General features: G+C 41.7%; 1 protein-coding gene across 13 annotated transcripts in view; it reads right to left on the bottom strand.

The window, feature by feature from the left end:
* Positions 1–22,157, bottom strand: part of MTMR3 (myotubularin related protein 3) — a 241,644-nt gene that overhangs the window by 152,441 nt on the left and 67,046 nt on the right. For 11 of the 13 annotated variants that reach the window (XR_012155157.2, XM_073313592.2, XM_073313591.2 and 8 more), the window contains one exon: positions 6,041–6,121. The gene's annotated coding sequence lies outside the window, so the exon portion shown is untranslated. Of the gene's footprint in view, positions 1–6,040; positions 6,122–8,946; positions 8,970–18,088; positions 18,152–22,157 lie in introns of those variants that run through there. The other 2 variants (XM_073313593.2, XM_073313594.2) reach the window with 2 other exon arrangements.

The following is a 22,157-nucleotide window of genomic DNA, read 5'->3' as shown; positions in this document are numbered from 1 at the left end:
CACACTCCTGTCCCTGTTATTTCATTAGTTGTCCCCCAGATTTATTTGGTGTCCAGGTCCTGTGGATCCCCCTCTTAGGCTGGGGGGGGAGATCCTTTAGCAGTGTGCGGGCTTTGCCCACCCACTTCCCGGATCCCAACAGGATTACTCTCCTGTAGCCATCTGGCCTGACCCTGTCACAAAATTTATTTTTAAAAACCTACCAAATTAAATGATTTATATGAAGAAAAATGTAATCTAATAACTCTTTTTCATCGCTAACTATTATGGTCCTAAAATCCAGAGTGAGCTATTAGTCTGAAATTACTTCAGCTATCACTAAAAGCAAATTCCCTCACAGCCTGACTGTAGCAATTATACTGGTTGAACTTAGCAATTGCTATAGGCTACAAAACAACTTCCCTGTGGGTGAGGTAATGTCTTTTATTGGATCAACTTCTGTCAGTGAGAGACACAAGCTTTTGAGCTACACAGAGCTCTTCCTCAGGTTTGGGAAAGGTACTTAGGCCATGTCTGCACTGGCACTTATGTCAGAAAAACTTTTGTTGCTCGGGGGTGTGAAAAAACACACCCCCGAGCAACGTAAGTTTTGCCGGCATAAGTGCTCATGTCCACAGCGCTATGTCAGTGGAAGATGCTCTTCCGTGGACATATCTACTGCCACTCACTGAGCTTGTTTTATTAGGTTGATGGAAGACCTCTCTCTCCCGTCAGCATAATGCAGCTAAAGGAGCGCTCTTACAGCAGTACAGCTGCATTGGTACAGCTATACCGCTGTAAGCCTGTAAGTGTAGACATGGCCTTAGAACAGTGGCCCCCAAACCACCCCGATCAATGGGAGCTGGGGGGGGGGGGGGCACGGTGCCTGCAGGACAGAGCCACTGGCACGCCTTCACCTTGGAACCAGACTTGCTGCAGCCTGTCTTAGCATCTCCGCGGCACCGCTGACCGGGAGCACCCAGGGTAAACCTGCACCCCAATCCCCTGCCCCAGCCCTGAGCCCCCGCATACCCCAACCCCGTCATCCCCGGCCCCACCCCACAGCCTGCACCCCCAGCCCAGAGCCCTGACCTCCTCCAGCACCCCAACCCCAGCCCAGAGCCCTGACCCCCTCCTGTACCCCAACTCTGTGCCACAGCCCTGAGTCCCCCAAACCCAGAACCCCCTCCTGCACCCCAAATTCCTCATCCCCAGCTCCACCCCAGAGCCTGAACCCCCAGCCCACACCCCAACCCCCTCATCCCCAGCTCCATTTTCAATCTTCTCTATATCAACTTCTCCTTCTCCCCTCAACCCTGTACCTGCGACCACTCTTCCATTTAGTAGTCTGAAAATCACAGGGTGGTTGTGGCCGCCTGATACCTGTTTACAAACCTCCTCAGAGCTGTGACCCCCATTTTGAGAAAGAATGCTTCTTTTAGAGGCCAACAGCCAAGCTGTGTATCCCCCTCCACCCCCCATGCCATTAACTGGCCTTAACACTTGCATTTATGTAGAACATAAGTATAGTTTAGTTATACTTCACAACAACCCTATGGAATAGGTAAACAGCATTACCTCTATTTTACATATGAGAGAAAGGAGGCTCATAGATGTTAACTGACTTACCCAAAGGCCACTCCAGCCCCCATTGTCGTAGGTGCTGTCCAAACACAGACCACAAAGATGGTCCCTGCCCCAAAGAGTGTATATCTACAGACCCATGCCTAGCCCATTACACTGCAAGGCCTCTCGAGTGGGCACTTCAACACTCAGAGTGGGACTTTCAAAAGCCCTCAGCACTGGTCTAACTCTACCATTGAAGCCAATAGTGACACTCCCAAACATTTCAATGGAAGTAGTGCTTGGCCCATGCTCAGCACTGTTGAAAATCCTAAACAGAGTTAATATTGACTTTCCTCACACAGGGGCTGTAAGAGTAGATTTGTTAATGTATTAATGAATGGTTAACATGTCTGTAGCTGTCCTGATCTTATATATTTACTTCAAAAACAGTGTGCTTGTTTTATTCCCTTAAAGAATTGTCTCTGGCTAAGGAATTTATTTTTGTTTTGAGATTTCCTTTAACAGTTGTGTTAAGTAGAAGAGATGCTGAGCCTCTTGGCTAATCTAAGATGGTCTTTCAAAATTGTACACCTAGAGGGCTGCTGAGCCTGGGTCATCATGTAGTCTACAGTAGTGGTGTCCTACATGTGGCCCTTGTGACTAAATCGTTACCCAGAAGAAGTTCAGAAGAAAATATGTATTTGAAAGCAACTTGAAAATGTGCTCCCTGAGCTGTGTCCTGTGATTTTTGAACTACAGTGTTTAAATCAGCCTCTATGGAGAGGAGGATGGTGGCACCACTTCCTTAACTGCCTCTCGCACATAACCCCAGCAGCAGCTCTAGTGCACGGGAGCTGAAAGCACTCACAACTACTGTTCCTTCCCTGTTGCAGCACCTCATCAGCTTCCCTGAAGGCCATGAGCTGCACTGCAGGAGAGTGCAGGTGGTTCCATTGCCTGATTCTTGCCAATCTGTGAGTGCCCCAGAGAGAGCAGGATAGTTCTCACTGATCCTATGGGAGCTACTAGCAAAGGATCGCTCCACCTTCCCAACACAAACTACAGTAAAGCAGGGCAGCACATGGAAAGAGAAAAAGAGATGCTGAGAAACAACACCTTGATTTTGTGTGTCAGTTCTGGCACAAGTCAGAGCAGCCTGGGGTCTGTTCTAATTTAGAACAGCTGGCTATGGTCCCTGTGACGGAACATGCCTGCCCCGCACTGGTACTGCAGGGGTTAACTCCTCCCTTTGGGACAAGGAGGCCATGCCCCCTCAGCCCTGCTGGGCATGCTCCAGCTGGAGACCAGGTATAAAAGGGAGCAGCCCAGCTCATTCTGGGTGGACTGCTGAGAAGGGAGGATACACCTTGCAAGCTCCAGCCTGAAAACTGCAGAGGCCCCGGCGACAGATGCCGAGGTGCCAAAACCCAGGCGGACACCCAAAGAGTGTCGGAGTTGCTGAGAGCTGCACAAGCTGATGGAGCCCACAGACCCTGACAACATCTGGACCACTGTACCAGGGACAGGGTAGGAAGTAGCTCAGGGGGACTACTCATTGTGCTGGGTGGCATCAGCGTGCTTTGGTTATATTCCCCCCTGCCAGGGCCCTGAGCTGGTACCTGGTGGAGCAGGGAGAGCCCAGATCCCCCTACCCTGGCTACCACCACCCCCCTAGGCCACTCAGCCCTGCTGAAGAGGGCAGCCATATCGACTTTGGCTGCTAGGCCACAAAGAGATATTGACTCCAGACAGAAGGTCACTCTATCCCGATAGGGAGGCTGGCTGTATTGACTCCCGCCAGCTGAAGCAGCCGCGTTTCGCTGGCCTTGGCAGCGGTCCCCGGACAGCCAGAGCAGCCGCAGTCCCTGGCTGGAGCAGCTGCTGTCCACGGTCCCCAGCAGCTGGTGTCACTGTCCCCGGGTTCCCCCAAGCAGGGGTCCCTCCTGGCTGTCCCGCCCCCAGCAGCAGCTCCCTGGATGCCCCGCACCCAGCAGCAGCCCCCCACACCTCCCCCAAGATTTAATCACAAGTATTTCTAGTATAAATCATGGATAGCTCATGGGTTGTGAATTTTTGTTTATTGCCCATGACTTGTCCATGACTTTTACTAAAAATACCCATGACTAAACTGTAGTCTTATATATAGACTCTGGCCATTTGGCCACGCAACCCGCACCTGAGGACAACCATCTAGACTTTGGCCATTGGGTCACATTGCCTGGAAGAAGAGGGCAACCATATTCACTTTGGCCATTAGGCCACACTACCCCGAGACCCAGAGTGATCACGCAGACTTAGCTGTGGGGCTACAACAACTCTTACCCCATCCCAAAAGGGGATTGGGCACACCTGCTCTGCGACAGTCCCCAAGAGACAAGGAGGGAAACAAATATGCAGGCACTACACCCTCTGGGAATGCCATCACATTAGGTGAATCACCAGCAGAAAACTTGTGGGGAATGGTGGGGTGGGTTCAGCTTCCTTTGTACCATCTGAGGGATGCAAATGGAGAAAAGTGGGCCAGAGAATCTGTCCAAAAGTATTGACTGTGGCCCCTTGACCTTTCTGAATTAATATGATTGACCCTCTGGCTGAAAAATCTGAACACTACTAGTTTACAGATCTGGGTTACAGAAAACTGTGTTAAATCACTATGATCAGAATTGATTTAGCAGTTCTCACTGCTAAAGATCAGATGAATTAAACAGTGAGCAGGTTTTCAATAAAGTGTCATATGCCTGGAAACAAGCAACATATTTCTTAGACACTAGAAGTAGGATCCTGAACTGTAAAATAAATAGCTGAAAAAGATTTGGCTGTAAAAATTATCAGCAATACTCTGAAAATGAAACCTTGTTTCTGTGAACTTTAGTCTTCTCTCAACAGGCAGCTTTGTTGGATTTCACTGATGTCAATCCACACATCATGCCACATTCCAGGGCAATTCAGTACAGAATGAGATTAGCACAAACCGTTCAAAGAAATCCATTCTCAAGACCACCTTTCACACAGGACCTGAGTTAATCTTCCCTGATTAGTAACTGAATGGAGTAAAAGTTCCAGTCTAGTTTAACTACAGCTAGCAAATCTCCAGTAGTTTACTGTGCGTTAATAACATTTCCCCCAAATCAGATGAAAATTCTCCAATATAGTTTAGGTCCTGACTGTTCAAGAAAACTTGACTCTCAAGTTCAAATCCCTATTCCTAGACAGCTGGTTGCTAGTAAAACTAATCCTTGTTCTTAAAAATAAAACTTCATTCTGGGGCTCACCAGTTCTGACAATCAAAAGGATATAAAGTTTTCAAAGTATGGGGCTATCCTTTCTACTGTAACTATATTTCTGACAAAGTAAGGTGTTTATGTTTCTTCCTGTTACCTTCTCCATCTGCATGTCCTAGCTGAAAGAGCAAGACGCCTAGTAAAGTTTATACTCTCATATTTAAAAGATATCTGCTTAGTGTTGAGAGCAAAGGAAAGTAAGAGAGAAAGAAAAAGGGACAGAGACCCCAGTATTTAATATTCTTTCCCTTCCTTCCCTGCACCTGAATTTCATTATTTTGATATTAATAGATTTTGTACTACCCACAAAATGTCCAGTGTGATACATATTTTTGTTCTAACAACCTGTAAGTGTACTGTAGAAGTTGCAGGTAGGAAACTGAAGGTTTTGATTAAAAAAAAAAAAGTGGCAAGGTGGGCACATTAAGCACTCCAGGAGATGGTTTGGGTTTTATCTAATGCCATGTCTGCACTAGCAAGCTTACAATGGCACAGCTGTACCGATGAGAACCTCTCCCATCAACATAGCGCTGTGCATACCACCCCTTATGCTGGCAAAACTTATGTCACTCAGGGGGGTGGGTTTTTTCCCCTGCACAGATGAGCGACATAAGTTTTGCCGACATAAGTGGTAGTGTAGACATGGCCTAAGAGGCAGGTGAGACAACTGACACTGGGTAGAGAATAAATCTTTTTTACCCTCTTCTACATGAGTCCAGAGATGGCTTGAAATTATTTTTGAGAGGGGCTTGAATTTCCAGTTTCCCCTCCCAGCAACCCTTACCAGTAACTGTCCTACTGCCCTCTCCCTGATGTCTACCACTGCATCTAAAATTCGCTGAATGATTCTGCAAAACTGTTCAGCAGTGAAGTGGTTAGCACTACTGACATTTATGTTGCCATCTTTAGATTTCTCTGTTAATACAGACTCAGGAAAACTATACTGGTTCACATTTGGAAGATTTTTTTCACAGCCAAAAGGGCTAGAAAACTTTTTTTAAAGTGGAAGATTCTGGAGCACAATTCTGTGGTAAGTTCCACAGTTGCAAAAAAAGAAACCAAACAAACAGGAAAAAAAAAAAACCACTACTGGATCCTGCCCAATGTCTTAGGAGGGTGACCTTAGTTTGCCTCTTATTTCTTGAACAGACTAATCAATCATAGCTGTGCAAACCAGCAGCAAAACTTGTCTAGATAAAAATCTATAAACTTACCAAATAGTGATAGATAACAAATGAGCGTTCTTTGTCCCAGCAAGTTTCAGATGTTGTTTTTCTGACACTTCACCTTGAAAGCTGCAAAAATCAAAGACAGTGCTTTAAAAGTCTTCAATCAAAAAAGCATTTTTTATTTCAAAAACAGGCTATTAAAACAAACTCAGTTACCACACAAATCTTCCCAGTTTAAAAACGAAAAAGTCAACAACTGCTAGCTACTGGATGAAACTTCATAACTAGCCAGATCTCAATATACCTGAAGGTGGTTGAGGTAATATCTTTTACTGGACCAACTTCTATTGGTGAAAGCAACAAGCTTTGAAGGGGTCATATAGATTTATGAAGCACACAGAGTTCCGGTTAAAGTCTGACTCTTGAAAGGGAATGAGTCAGAAAAGCTGCCCATAAGGTTTCTCAACTGTTTTTCAACCCTCTTCCCAACAGGGAAGTATCAGAAGATATTATTTAGCAACAGGCTTTAGGAAAGCTAATATCTACACCAGACCCAACCTCTCTTTGTACAGAAATCTTACAACAGATTTGGCTTTTTACCAAAAAATTAAAAAACAAAAACTATTAATGGGAGAGGACGTACTGCATCAGATTGGTAGCCAATTAATCTGTTATCTTCTCTTTGACCATGCCTAGTACCAGATGAGTTAGAGAGTGTAAGAAACCCCAAAGTGGCCAATTATGTCCATATAAGAAGTTTCTCCCTAATCCCAATTTTTTTAAGTTACCTAAAGTTGTGCAAACAGATAGCTTTCAATGTAAAATATTTTTGCCCCACTTATGCAAAAGCCCAGACTTTATAGGGAGGAAAGGTCTAATCTACATAGGAATGAGGCAATGACGTCACCTAGGATCCACAGGCATCTTTCATCACATTTGAATGACTACTCTGACAACTGAAATCACATGAGGCTAAAAAACTGTATGCTAAATTGAATACTAGAACCCCAAAATTAAAACTCCTGTCTCAAACCAGCCATTTCTAGAAGTATGCAAGTACCAAACAGATGGAATACCACTTCCATGCACCCAGTGAACCGCTTGTGTTCTTTACAATAACTTGGAAACCACCCTAATGGCATGCCAGGGGCGTATGAACAAGGAAAATCAAAATTAAACAAAAATACCATTCTACCAATGGTAACAGTCTATCAATGTGACATTATATCAATGGAGATATACCCCTCAATTAGATTCTAGCTAAAAATCTCTATTTTCTTATATATGCATTGTCTAAATTAGTTAGTGGTTTGAACAGGAAAGAATAAAAAAAGAAAATACTTTCAGTTCACAAAAAACAGGGATATCTAATTTTAGGTCTGAGGTGCTGTGAGGAGAGAAAACTGAAAAACAAAAATAAAAAGACAAACATAGGAGCAAAGTCTATCAAGCACAAGGATTTTTAAAACAGTATGTAGTCAATGCACTTTAGAGAAGAACACAGATTTACATTAATTTTTAGCTACAATAAAAAAAATCTTGCAGTATCAATGTTTTATCTTGATAGTAGATAAAAGAGGATAAATGTGTCACTAATAATCACAATTCTTAAAACACACAGGTTAAAGTAAGATACTGAGAAACTGTATTTTATTATGCCTTGCACAATTGAGCAAAACTGCAGGTTAATTTCCAATTCCAGGGTCTTTATGATTGATGATGGTTAGCAGTGACATATGAAGCAGAAGTAACACAGCCTGATTAGCAAGTCAAGCTTACTGCACAAAGCTCACTTCTACAGTTGCTCAGTTGCACAAAGCTTGGTTTGACATGGAGACCAATCAAGTTTGTTACAGAAATTTATTTCTGGCAGTGTTTGGAAACTACCTCATGACAGATTCATTAGCATTCCTCTGTAAGGCTGCTGGTCATAGATAAGCAGCTAAAATGTTATCACTTCCTAAGTCAGCAACTTGGGCCAAAAAACAACAGGCTATACCAAGAAACACCACTCTGAATTAAGCTATCTTACAAATACCAACCAGCAGAGAGGGTAACAGTCTCAGTTTCTGATGTATGAGAGTGACTAGTTGTACAGCTGGTGATTTATTTTTAACATAATAAAGTGAAAGTTAATACTGACAGATTATCTCTGGCACGCAAGTTCCCTTTGACCCATGAGATAAAAGGGCCAGAAAACTAGTTACAGCTCCCAAATTCTAAAGGCCTGTCTGTGCTGGTCCCACCCCGAGAGTCAGAGCTGCTGCATAGCTGCTTTAAATTATACCATTAAGGACACTATAGCAGTGGAAACTAGGCATAACTCCACTACTTACCCTCCCCTGATGCTTCCCTAGCATCTGTGATATGCCTCTACAATGGAGTAGAGGGCAGATGGGACAGGAGCCAGCTGGGTCCGCTTCATGCCACCAAGAGAATTTTCTGCTAGCAATTTGTGTTCAGATTCTGGCCTTTTTGCCCCACCAGAGTGGCATAAAGAAGCCACATCTCATTTGATACTCTAGTCTAGAATACTGTGATAATGTATAATACACTACTATGGATTGGTATGTCTTAACTGTGTTAAAAATGGGGATGTGTTAATTTCCTATATGCACACTCTGGCTAGATGACGTACTTAAAATATGATTAATTTAATGATCATGAGGCTAAAAACTTCAGAGACAGTCTCTTGCTACCTGCAATACATAGGCACAATTGAGTGCATAAAAAAGGGCATGACTGTACAAAACCTTATTCTCCGGAAGAAGTCCAGCTTCAACAAGTACTGTCATTGGCTTCAGTGGGATTGTTCATACGAGTAAGAGTGTATAGGATTGAGCCCTAAGAAGTTAAAGATGACTTGTAAAGGAAAAGTAGTAAGTTTGTATCTCTCTGTTTTTCTTCTTTGAGATGTATAAAGAAGTTACGAAAGAGTCACCCTCACCCACCTGCCAAACTGTTTTTATTCTAGTTGTTTATTACAAGTAGAAATTTAGGTCTTGTTTACCCCATTGTTCCTGGAAGACTCTATGGAAAACAGAAGAAATAGTAGCATCATGACATCACAAATACCATGGCAGTGAACTATGAAGAGATGGAATTTTTAGTTAATCTTTCCTTTAACATCTATTTAACTCAAATTCTGACAAACTGCTGAGAGAAAAGATCTCTTAGTTAAAAATTTAAACACATCTGCCCTGTCAATTAAAGGCCCGGGAAGCTCCCAATCCACTTCTCTGAACCTCCAAAGAAACCTCCAGCAAAAACCTCAAAAGGCAAAATTTTACATTCCTAATATTTACAAGGCAAGACAGAGTGAGGGGAAGAGCTTTTGGAAAGGAGGAAGGGGAAAAAAAAAAAACCCACACACAAACCCAAATCTTTTTTAGCCTTCAGCAAAAAAAACAACGCACAATTTTGTTTCTTTCTTTGACAATCATCTTTAAGAAAGGGTTTGGGGTTTTTTTGCTTGCTCAAGTGTAGCATTTCTGCTTTGACTGTGCCATGTTATGTCACAACCTAATGTTATGTAAATATGGTTTCATATGAGTAGTTCCTTATTTTTAAATAGTTTAATGGAGTGGCTCACACACACACACACACACACACACACACACCCATTGGCAGTGTGGTAAATTGGCACCTCCCCCCTTTCTTTTTGTCCATGAAATGGCACACCTGCAACTTTCTCTCCTTTATTTGTCCACTTTGTTTTCCTTACTCTCAACTTTCCTTCTTTTCTGTTTATTTCTCCCCTGCTCTTGTTTCCTTTTACTCCTATTCCTCTCACAGCTTCTTATTCCTAGTCCTCAAAACATCAGAGGGCTACATATTCCTTGGAGTGCTGAAAGCTCTGGGATTGGGCGCCATGTGGTCTCGTGGCTGAGCTGAAAACCACAGGAGCAGATAAGAGACCCTTGAATCTGCAGGCCTATACCCAAGAGTTTCTCCTGCAGCTGTATATATTGAGGCTGCTATCTAAAGAAAACCCTAAAACACAGATAGGGAGGGAAAGCAGGAGGCTTTCAGGAAATAGTTGCTGTTTTATTCCTGCACTGTTTTATTCTAGCACTGTTCTTCTCTGTGATACACCTCCCTGGATTAGTTAGGGAGTTAGTTTCCCAGTTTAGAAAATAGCATCCATTGGGCCAGTAGCTAGACATACACCTGTGAACAAATGGGCTGAATGAACAAAGAGCATTCAGCCACACTGATTTTCCTACCTCCAAACTCAGGTTTTAGGCGATTTCTGTAACTCAGATACTACCTAAAGAGCCTTTTACTTCACTTGGATTCCTGCCTTTCTACAAAATTCCCTAGATGAGCAGCTTCACCAAGAAAAAAATATATATATTTTAGGTCTACAAATTCAAGAGCTTTTACAAGGTTTTATCATAGAATCATAGACTTTAAGCTCAGAAGGGACCATTATGATAGTCTAATCTGACCTCCTGAACTACGCAGGCCACAAAATCTCACCCACCCACTCCTGTAACAAACCTCTAACCTATGTCTGAGCTATTGAAGTCCTCAAATCATGGTTTAAAGACTTCAAGGTGCAGAGAATTCTCCAGAAACTGACCAGTGCCCCACGCTGCAGAGGAAGGCGAAAAACCCCCAAGGCCTCTGCTAATCCGCCCTGGAGGAAAATTCCTTCCCGACCCCAAATAGGGCGATCAGCTAAACCCTGAGCATGTGGGCAAGACTCACCAGCCAGACACCCAGGAAAGAATTCTCTGTAGTAACTCAGATCCCACCCCATCTAACATCTCATCACAAGCCATTGGGCATGTCTACTGCTAATAGTTGAAGATCAATTAATTGCCAAAATTAGGCTATCCCATCATATCATCCCTTCCATAAACTTATCAAGCTTTAGTCTTGAAGCCAGATATGTCGTTTGACCCCACTGCTTCCCTTGGAAGGCTGTTCCAGAACTTCATTCCTCTGATGGTTAGAAACCTTCATCTATTATCAAGTCTAAACTTCCTGATGGCCAATTTATATCCATTTGTTCTTGTGCCCACATTGATACTGAGCTTAAATAATTCTTCTCCCTCCGTGGTATTTATGCCTCTGATATATTTAGAGAGAGCAATCATATCTCCTCTCAGCCTTCTTTTGATTAGGCTAAACAAGCCAAGCTCTTTGAGTCTAAATGGCCCAACTTGATGATCACTTTAGATAAGCTATTACCAGCAGGACAGTGGGGTGGGAGGAGGTATTGTTTCATGGTCTCTGTGTGTATATAATGTCTTCTGCAGTTTCCACGGTATCCATCCAATGAAGTGAGCTGTAGCTCACGAAAGCTCATGCTCAAATAAATTGGTTAGTCTCTAAGGTGCCACAAGTACTCCTTTTCTTTTTGCGAATACAGACTAACACGGCTGTTACTCTGAAACCTTTCAGAAGACAGGTTTTCTATTCCTCAGATCATCCTAGTAGCCCTTCTCTGTATCTGTTCCAGTTTGAATTCATCCTTCTTAAACATGGGAGACCAGAACTGCACACAATATTCCAGATGAGGTCTCACCAGTGCCTTGTATAACAGTACTAACACCTCCTTATCTCTACTGGAAATACCTTGCCTGATACATCCCAAGACCACATTTGCTTTTTTGACGGCTCACCGTCATCCTGTGATCGACCAGTACTCCGAGGTCCTTCTCCTTCTCTGTTACTTCCACGTAACGCGTCCCCAGTATATAACAGAAATTCTTGTTATTAATCCCTAAATGCATGACCTTGCACTTTTCACTATTAAATTTCATCCTATCACTATTACTCCAGTTTACAAGGTCATCCAGATCTTCCTGTATGATATCCCGGTCCTTCTCTGTATTGGCAATATCTCCCAGTTTTGTGTCATCCTCAAACTTTATTAGCAGAGTCCAGCTTTGTGCCAAGGTCAGTAATAAAAAGATTAAAGAAGATTGGTCCCCAAACCGATCCCTGAGGAACTCCACTAGTAACCTCCTTCCAGTTCAGCTTTCAGTATGACCTGTTGTAGTTTCCCCTTTAACCAGTTCCTTATCCACCTTTCAATTTTCATATTGATCCCCATGTTTTCCAATTTAGCTAATAATTCCCCAGGTGGAACTGTATCAAATGGCTTACTGAAATCAAGGTAAATTAGATCCACTGCGTTTTCTTTGTCTAAAAAAAACCAAAACAAAAACAAACAAAAAAACTGTTACCTTCTGAAAGAAGGAGATCAGGTTGGTTTGACACAATCTTCCTTTTGTAAAACCACTGTATTTTGTCCCAATTACCATTGACCTCAATGTCCTTAACTTTCTCCTTCAAAATTTTTTCCAAGACCTTGCATACTACAGATGTCAAACTAACAGGCCTGTAGTTACCCAGATCGCTTCCCTGCCCCTCCTTCTTAAAAATAAGATCTATGTTGTCAATTCTCCAGTCATACGGTACAACCCCTGAGTTTATAGATTCATTAAAAATGTTTGCTAATGGGCTTGCAATGGGCTTTAATATTCTCAGATGAAGATTATCTGGGCCCCCCGATTTAGTCCCATTAAGATGTTCGAGTTTGGTTTCTACCTCGGATGTGGTAATATTTACCTCCATATCCTCCTTCCCATTTGTCATCCTACCATTATCCCTAAACTCCTCATTAAACACTGAGGCAAAGTATTTGTTTAGATATTGGGCCATGCCTAGATTATCCTTAACCTCCTCTCCATCCTCAGTGTTTAGTGGTCCCACTTCTTCTTTGTTTGTTTTCTTCTTATTTATATAGCTATAGAACTTTTTACCATTGGTTTTAATTCCCTTTGCAAGGTCCAACTCTACATGGCTTTTGGCCTCTCACTTTATCCCTACAAGTTCTGACCTCAATAGGGATTAGCAAGGAAAGCTACCTTGCTAATCCCTCCCATCTTCCACTCTTTGTAGGCTTTCTGCTTTTTCTTAAACCTCTCTCTAAAATGCTTGCTCATCCAGCTTTTCTTTTGGAGAAGTCCTTCTCAACAGTTACTCAAGATTAAATCCAGGCATTGCTAATCTCAAAGCATTAGTGGCGACTGATTTGGCTCTCTATAGAACTCTGTGAAAATGGGGATATGATAGTTTCCTTCACTCCCCCCAATCCCTAGTTAGGGTTGGGCATTAATCCACATTTTAGAAAAATGTCATTTTATTAATCTGATTATCTTCATTTATCTTTGCACGCTGGTTGAAATTTGAGATTACCTCTCACATCCCCCTAAGAAATGGAATTCAAAGCAACTGCCAATGGAGAAAATTCTCAAGTCCCAGGCAGCAAGAAAAGATTCAAATGAGAGAAGAGTCAGACAAAAGCACAGCCCAGACCACTACTGTCATATTACCTAACAGCTAGAAGCAGTTTGAAATTTATCATTGCAATGGAAAGGGAGAGCAAAGGCAGAATCCTGTATTAGAAGGGATCTATATTTTTTCCAAATTTATTATTTCCTACAAATAATCACATGATAAACAATTATTTCAACCTTAAATGGGATTACACTAAGATCCACTTTACTTTGATATTTTAGAGAAAAATCTCTATTTCGAGTTAAGACCCCGTGTACCAGGATTCTCCTGCATCCTCCTCAACACTGGGGAAAGACACCCCAACACTTTCAAGCTTCCATTAGGGCAGAAAAATGGAAGAATCCTTCACTTCCAGGGTGAATACAAATCAATGATTTTTTTTATTTAAATTGGATTTTTTTTTTTATAAAATGCTTTGAGGGGAAAAAACCCATCTAAGGACAGTTTTAATTAAGATACATTATAGCTCAAAGACATCTCATCATGGAATAGGGATTATAAATTCTATAGTATGAAACAATATATTCATGTCATGTTTAAGAAAAGTTTTGTAAATGAGTGTCATGAATTAGGGACCCAGTCTTATGGGGTTCCACGGGCTTCTCTATAGATTATACAGGTTAATCTTTCTATCTACCAAATGGGACTCAGTGCTCTGTCTAGAAGATGCCATCAGAGATACTTAGTCTTGCAGTTCTCGAACTGTGGATTTGTGTCTCCAGAGGTAACATGCTTGTTAACAGCAAAAATGTTTTTAAATAAATATATAGAGGAGAGAGATAAGACCTCAACTCTATTGTCCCCCTGCAAATTTGTGTACACAGAGTCAATCCCTTACCTCTCTCTAAAAGTACAAAGTTTCAAAAAGATCAACGAATAGAAGATTTTGGGGGGGTGGAACAGAACTGGACAAGGAGAAGAAGTCTGGAGATAAATGTGAGAAGGGAGGGACATACGCTTTTTTTGTTAAAATATCATGTTTGCTGTTGAATAAAAAAATCCAGACTACTTAACGTTGTTGTTTTAGTTAGTTAAATTGTTTTATTTGCAAAAAGAAAAGGAGTACTTGTGGCACCTTAGAGACTAACCAATTTATTTGAGCATAAGCTTATGCTCAAATAAATTGGTTAGTCTCTAAGGTGCCACAAGTACTCCTTTTCTTTTTGCAAATACAGACTAACACGGCTGTTACTCTGAAACCTGTTTTATTTGTCTGTCTGGTGATGTTCTCCTCTTAATACAGCATGGCAAGAAAATCCTCCAAACATTAATGATTAACCTGTTGAATTGAAGATAGTTCACCTCCCACTCACTTCATAAATATCTGCTTCAATTATCTTTGGTAAATGAAATAACCAAACAATCATTCATCTTCTGATATAGCTGTAAAACTAATCTGAAAAGTTTTCAGAATAAATCTGTTTAAAAATGTATATATAGTGTGTATCTTCTAAAAATGAAACCTACATCTATTTCTGAGTTGTGAAGAATATGTATTATGGTTATAACAAACAACAAGAATGCACTTTTATGTAGAAAACCATGATTAAATAGAGTCTTCCTGACTAGTGATTTAAATTATGATTTAAATCAATTGATTTAAATCAAATCCACCCAGTTCACTTCTCTTCTGAAATTTTACATCCTCTCTTCTGATGTGCTGTTTTCATTCATTCAACATTTTAGAAGCCAACAGAATATTGTATTGTAAATGTGAGCATTTGTGTACAAAGTCGGATATAATTTCCCTGACACGAACTGCATATCCACAGGGCATTGGAGGTCTAATTTACTCTTTATTAATCTATTCTGTTGTTTCTCCTTTTCCCTCGTCCTCTATTCTGTGTTTTCCCTCTCTGCTCCTTTCACACTGTGTTGGCATTCTGTACCTGGATAGGTAGGCAAAGTTTCAGAGCTGTGTGGGTAGTTCTAAGCTGTAGACAGGAGAAGAGGGGATCTGATCTTAGTGTATAGGTATATAAATTGGGGGATGTTTTTGAGCAGATGGCGATTAGGTTGGAGGGAATTGAAGGGGCTTGGGAAGGCTCTAAGGTGAGAAGAGGACAGGATGGGTTAAGTAGGGGCAAATGGAGTCAATTGGTGATTGGTGGGGGGACGGGGGAGGTACTGACAGAAACAATTAAGAGACAAAGCGGGGTACAGCTAAGATGAAGGGAGAGGGGTAAAAGTATGAGAGAAAAGTAAAGGAGTGGAAAGAGGAACAAACGCTTTCTCCCACCCTGACCTTTACTGTGAAGTGTCCCAGATTTGCATTCTGAGAGGGGAAGGAAGGCAGAGAGGAAAGAAGATACCCCTTTTTCTTCCCACTTCTCCACCAACCTCCCTCATTCCCCACCAAAGTAGTTCCCTGTGCCATCTCTGCCCCCAACCACAGCGTCTCACTTTCTCTCTCTAAAAAGATGATCAACCTATAGAGGAGGATCAGGGAGGAACAGATTGCTACCTGCAGGCCCACAAGTAACTGTCTTTTCCATCTCTCCAATACCACTCTGTGTCCTCTTCTGTTCTGTGAACTGAACAGAGAAATTTACTAAAATGCTTCTCTCTGCAGTAGCAGCATGCAGTGCACACCAGAGCAGACTTCCTGTAGCTTTTATTTCACTTTAAACCACTGCAGCACAGAAGTGGGACTAAACAAAGTAACCCAATATGATACATCTGAAAATGAACTAAATTAAGAATGCTGGGCCCCTGAAGCCACTTTGTTCTGAGGAGTACTCTGGACTTTGTCAGTACCTAGTGCTAAGTTGCCTGTAGGAGCTTTCCTCATAAAGCTATTTTTATGAGGATGGGCTTAGGCCAAGTTTTTAAAAAATGGATGCCTACAGTAAGGGGCTTACAAATGCATATTCAGGCACCTAAATAAGTGGCCTCATTTTCACAAATGCTGAACAACCCATAGCTCCCATTTTGGCACCCATTTTGACAGTGGTACAATCTCAGGCTATTACTTACATTACTCAATGGATAAGGCACACTCTTCTAAATTAGAGGGTTAGGAATGCTAATCATTTCAAGCGATGTGACTGACTAAGCACTCACACTTTATAAAGCTGTCAATCACTCTGGATGTTGCTTGCACTGTCCCTTTCTAATTTCAAAAAGGGTCTAACTGTTAAGATTTAGTGAATCCTTGCAATTTGTTTAGTGTGTTTGCATGGTACATTGCACCTAAAGGATAGGATTCTAGGATTTTCTAGGATAATGAAATTCATTACTGCACTTTCCTAGTGTAGTATTTTCCTTACTATTTTTCTAATTAATTTTCGTAGTGGACTTCTGTGAAAACTTGTACCATCGATCAAATTAAAGAATACTTTCTCAACACTTCTCTGAAGAAGCTTGAACAAACAGTTGAGCATGACCTGAAAATTAAGCTGGCTGTGTCACACTGCGGTGCTGCTTAGTGAAAGAGAAGTTCCACAACTGAAGGTCCACTACTGAGAATGTCCTGCCCTATCACTCTGTGTAGTACAAATCTGCGGACAGGTACTTTGAGTATGACAACTGCTGCAAAATGTCAAGATAAAACAAGGAGAGAGAAGGGCAGTGTTTCAGGTACCCGGTGCAGACACTCAGCTGGTATAAATTCACTTATACCAGCTGAGGATCTGCACCCCAATACCCAAACCATAGCAGGATTTATAGTTAAAGATCAACATCCTGAATTACACTCAGAAACAAACTGGATGCCAGCACAATCCATAGACCTCCTGCTCCCTGCATGGAATGGTTACGAAAGTACAGAGCTGTCTTTTGTACCAGCAAAATCTTCTAGGTTGTCTTCAGGTATAGCCAGCCCCATCAACAGCACATTTCAGTGATGCAACTTGGGGATGACAAAGGCATCTGACTGGAACAAGGACCATAACAGAAAGAAAAGGTTGCCACTGTATGGAAGCATAGATGAAAAAGTATGCTTGACCTGGCCAAAGCCACTACAAAGTATTTACATACTACTGTGCATTTACATCGTTTTAGTCAAAATGTACAGACAAGAAAGCTGGATGAAAAACAGTCAAGAGCTAAGACATGAAAACAAATTTGGATTCTCTTTTCATAAAATTTAAAAACAAAAATTCTCTCTTCCCTTGCATTAGTCAAGAGTCACTTTCACAGGGCAAAAGTTGGTCCAAACAGCCAGTAAGTGTGAAATCACAAGAGCATCTACCAGCCTGATTAACTTAGTAGTTAAATTTTGCATTTTGGAAATTAACCAAGCAACAGGCTGGTTCTATTGAGATCCCTAAGACAGTTCTGTTTGCTAGAAATCAGTCCAAATACCTGCTCCATAGTAAGAAGAAAAGGAGTACTTGTGGCACCTTAGAGACTAACAAATTTATTTGAGCATAAACTTTCGTGAGCTTACAATAAAAAGGCCAAGAGTCCATCATCAGTTTCTTGACCTGCTTCAATTCTAAAAGCGCTGCAGGAACATTTCTTTTAACCACAGGTATCTGTTATCTCCTTTAAACAGAAATGTATGCATGTGACCGTGTCATATATAAGCGTACAAGGAAAAGTTTTTCATAAAGACACAGTGTCAACTTGTTTTTGTTTCTTTTTCCTGATATAGCACTCTTTAAACACTGTCCTAATTATTTTTTTAACCCTGTTATATACAGTTTTTCTGCTCCTCTTCTTGTGTTTGAAAGATCTTTAAGGAAGATCTGAGAGCAACATCAGCTCAAGTTAATTGTGCTAGGGCTAACCAGTTTTCTTTTCTCTCTGTGCACAAAGCTGCCTGCTGCTTACCTGTCACTACAGCTTCAGTTTAAACTCTGCTGCTGCTATCACTGGTAAACACCCTCTTGCAGGCTGAAAGAAAGGCATGCTCCATCATTAGTTAAACTTACTATACACAAAATGCACAATGGAAGCAAACTGAAAAAAGAAAAATAAGTGGATTTTCTTTCTTTCCCATCTCTTTTAGTTACAGTAATCTTACAGTTTACTTGCAATGGGAAAAAGTACAATATTTTCAGATGCAAGTGTGACAAACTGACTATATCATTTTTAAACAACAAATCTGAATGTGGAATTCTTCAACTAAAATACACATTCAGTAGGTACTGCAGGTAAAAAACAAAATAGTTATCAGCAGTCAACAATTCAAATATACAAGGGACCCTATGACAACAGTAGGGAGAAAGGGGAAATCTGTACCAATATACAAACATCTGTAAACTGAGCTAAATTAACAAAGTCAGAAATTTAGACTGACCAGAGGATCAGTGTAAAATCTAAATTTCCTGGATTCAGAAAGCTTAATCAAACCTTTACTATTTAAACAGTTTGTATGTCTGTCCAATTTCTGTGGGAATGGAATTAATGTAAGTTTCCAAACCTTCCAATGGTACTTTTAAAAAGTGTGTTTAAGGCACCTTTGTAAAATGCATATTTATGTACTCAAATTTACATTCATGGATTCACTTTAAGTGATTCTTGAAGACCCATTATTTACTTGAGCAATTAGGGCTAAGTAAATATGCATTTAGAGACTTTAAAGATACTGACTGAATTATTTAACTTTGATAAACTGTAATATTTATCAATTAAATATTCTCAAGTGCTCTTACAGCCCTATGCAATAAATCAAATTAGCTTTTTGTGGAACATTAAGTCCAGTGGGTCTCAACTTTATCCTTTCTGTGACCTTCATGTTACAACAGAAAAGATTTGGAACCTCCGTCCCTTCCATACGTTTTGGGACTCCCCTCTCACCTAGCAATAAAGAAAGGAAGGATGTTCGTGACTCCCTGAAATCTGCTCAGAGCCATCCTTGGTGTCACAACCACTGGTTAAGAACCATGATTTATCATGTAATTCTGAATTTAGGGAATGTGCTAGATCTGTAGTTAAACATTACTATGAAATTTACAGGAAACATGAATTGCAGAAGTCTAGCAAAGGATAGCTAAGGAAACATCTGTCCATTTTTACTTTCCCTACATATGTTTTTAACTAAAAAAGAAATAAAGAACATTTTTGATATAGAGGAAAAATTTAAGTTGAATAATTCACATCTATGTTTCTGGTTTCTTAATATAAATGACCATAGCACTTCATTGGGGTTGACAAGGTGAGGATGCTGCTACCCTTGATGGATCTAAACCTTTGAGTAAATACGGCTAGCTGGCCAATAATGGGCATATAATGCATATTCAGGCCAGCCTATTTAGGTACAGCATGTTTTTCCAGCATTTTTTTAAAAATTGTCCTCAACAAGAAAATAAAGAGCTAGACTAGCAGAAGACCCTCTCCCCTATAAGACAGGAAACTCTGGAGTGTGTAGGAAGGAGGAGAGGCTTTAAGCAAAAAAATAAAAAAACACCCTTCTCCATTCCATCAGCCAGGAGGAGTACGGCAGAAAGAGGAACTCGAGTTTCAGACACCTACCAGCAAAAGGCTGGTATGGAAATACCCAGCCTAGGAACAACACCTTGGCAGATAGAGTCTGAATAACCACTTTCTTTGGAGAATGGCTGGGACCTGCCTACCAACTATGTGTTTAGAATTTATCATTTCTTTCAAAACAAAAATTAAGCTTCTAACCCTTATGGTTGTGAAGAATACTTCACAAATATGAGTAGAGGGTGACCCATGCCATCCTGTCACTTTCCTTTTATCGGCAGATAAAAAGGAAAGTGAGGGAGGAAGAGAAGACTTAGATTTCAGACATCTACCAGCCAAAGGGTTAGATGCAAGAGAGTCATAGAATCATAGAATATCAGGGTTGGAAGGGACCCCTGAAGGTCATCTAGTCCAACCCCCTACTCAAAGCAGGACCAATTCCCAGTTAAATCATCCCAGCCAGGGCTTTGTCAAGCCTGACCTTAAAAACCTCTAAGGAAGGAGATTCTACCACCTCCCTAGGTAACGCATTCCAGTGTTTCACCACCCTCTTAGTGAAAAAGTTTTTCCTAATATCCAATCTAAACCTCCCCCACTGCAACTTGAGACCATTACTCCTCGTTCTGTCATCTGCTACCATTGAGAACAGTCTAGAGCCATCCTCTTTGGAACCCCCTTTCAGGTAGTTGAAAGCAGCTATCAAATCCCCCCTCATTCTTCTCTTCTGCAGGCTAAACAATCCCAGCTCCCTCAGCCTCTCCTCATAACTCATGTGTTCCAGTCCCCTAATCATTTTTGTTGCCCTTCGCTGGACTCTCTCCAATTTATCCACATCCTTCTTGTAGTGTGGGGCCCAAAACTGGACACAGTACTCCTGATGAGGCCTCACCAATGTCGAATAGAGGGGAACGATCACGTCCCTCGATCTGCTCGCTATGCCCCTACTTATACATCCCAAAATGCCATTGGCCTTCTTGGCAACAAGGGCACAATGCTGACTCATATCCAGCTTCTCGTCCACAGTCACCCCTAGGTCCTTTTCCGCAGAACTGCTGCCTAGCCATTCGGTCCCTAGTCTGTAGCTGTGCATTGGGTTCTTCCGTCCTAAGTGCAGGACCCTGCACTTATCCTTATTGAACCTCATCAGATTTCTTTTGGCCCAATCCTCCAATTTGTCTAGGTCTTTCTGTATCCTATCCCTCCCCTCCAACGTATCTACCACTCCTCCCAGTTTAGTATCATCCGCAAATTTGCTGAGAGTGCAATCCACACCATCCTCCAGATCATTTATGAAGATATTGAACAAAACCGGCCCCAGGACCGACCCTTGGGGTACTCCACTTGATACCGGCTGCCAACTAGATATGGAGCCATTGATCACTACCCGTTGAGCCCGACAATCTAGCCAGCTTTCTATCCACCTTGTAGTGCATTCATCCAGCCCATACTTCCTTAACTTGCTGACAAGAATACTGTGGGAGACCATGTCAAAAGCTTTGCTAAAGTCAAGAAACAATACATCCACTGCTTTCCCTTCATCCACAGAACCAGTAATCTCATCATAAAAGGTGATTAGATTAGTCAGGCATGACCTTCCCTTGGTGAATCCATGCTGGCTGTTCCTGATCACTTTCCTCTCATGCAAGTGCTTCAGGATTGATTCTTTGAGAACCTGCTCCATGATTTTTCCAGGGACTGAAGTGAGGCTGACTGGCCTGTAGTTCCCAGGATCCTCCTTCTTCCCTTTTTTAAAGATTGGCACTACATTAGCCTTTTTCCAGTCATCCGGGACTTCCCCGGTTCGCCACGAGTTTTCAAAGATAATGGCCAATGGCTCTGCAATCACAGCCGCCAATTCCTTCAGCACTCTCGGATGCAACTCGTCCGGCCCCATGGACTTGTGCACGTCCAGCTTTTCTAAATAGTCCCTAACCACCTCTATCTCCACAGAGGGCTGGCCATCTCTTCCCACAGTTAGGGCCCAGGGACAGCATCACAGTAGAAATCATAGCCCCTTTCCCAGTAAATGGTAGCAGGGTGACTGGGCTATTCACTACGGTGTCAAATGCTGAATCTGGTTGCTGAAGATTCCCATCTTTGTATCTCTCAGTTTATAAGTGGTCGATAAATGTTACAAGCCCTTCTAGTAAGAATCCCACTGCTCACCACAGCAGTTGAGGATCTGGCTTCTCACGAGGACAGTCTCTGGTCCTCACTGGTAGGGATCCACCCTTCATATGCCTATTGACCCATGGCTGGTAGTATATTAATGTGTATATTAATTTTAGAGCAAGGCTGTGGAAACCAGTATCAGCTACATGGAGTAGAATACCAGCAAAATAGTGCAGGTCTCGCCATAATGCCAAGTTTATACTGAAGGTCACTTTAAAGGGTCACTGTTTTACAATATATGATTTTTAAATTGACACTCTCTTTACCTATGCAACACCTCAGATACTTAAAAGTGAAC

Source organism: Lepidochelys kempii, chromosome 15 (assembly GCF_965140285.1).
Source record: "Lepidochelys kempii isolate rLepKem1 chromosome 15, rLepKem1.hap1, whole genome shotgun sequence".
Classification (NCBI taxonomy): domain Eukaryota; kingdom Metazoa; phylum Chordata; order Testudines; family Cheloniidae; genus Lepidochelys; species Lepidochelys kempii.
The sequence above is the reverse complement of the archived record's forward strand: the minus strand, read 5'-3'. Positions and strand labels throughout refer to the sequence as shown.